The sequence below is a fragment of the Leptonychotes weddellii genome, chromosome 1 (assembly GCF_054177405.1).
Source record: "Leptonychotes weddellii isolate Sample4059 chromosome 1, ASM5417740v2, whole genome shotgun sequence".
In the NCBI taxonomy this organism is placed as follows: Eukaryota; Metazoa; Chordata; class Mammalia; order Carnivora; family Phocidae; genus Leptonychotes; species Leptonychotes weddellii.
Genome location: NC_138369.1, coordinates 177,443,269 through 177,443,699, shown reverse-complemented (window position 1 = coordinate 177,443,699; position 431 = coordinate 177,443,269). Strand labels below are relative to the sequence as shown.

General features: G+C 34.3%; 1 pseudogene; it reads left to right on the top strand.

Moving 5' to 3' along the window:
• Nucleotides 1-132: 132 nt before the first annotated feature.
• On the top strand, nt 133-231 carry LOC115942862 (U2 spliceosomal RNA; annotated as a pseudogene).
• The last annotated feature ends 200 nt before the right edge of the window (nt 232-431 follow it).

Below are 431 nucleotides of genomic sequence, written 5' to 3'. Positions count from 1 at the left end.
ACTCCAACAACACTCAGTTTGTTTCCTGCAATTAAGAATTCCTCATATCAGTGAGATCATATGATACATTTCTTTCTCTGTTTGACTTATTTCACTCAACATAATACCCTCCAGTTCCATCCACGTCGTTGCAACGCTTCTAGGCCTTTTGGCTAAGATCAAGTGTAGTATCTGTTCTTATCAGTTTAATATCTTTCTTATGTAGATTTTTCTTTTAAAATAAAAACTAAATCTTGTGATTATGTATTTTGTTGTAGTTAGACACAGATACAACCTCCCCACATATGATCTTATAAGAGCCTCAAAAAAGTCTCTAAAACTCCTATAAAAGGACCTTTCCTTCCCTGTGAAGCAATTCTTTAACATGCTTTACCAGATGTATAATAAAAGGCCAAGAGAGGTACCCCATTTAACTTCTGTCTTATTTCCTA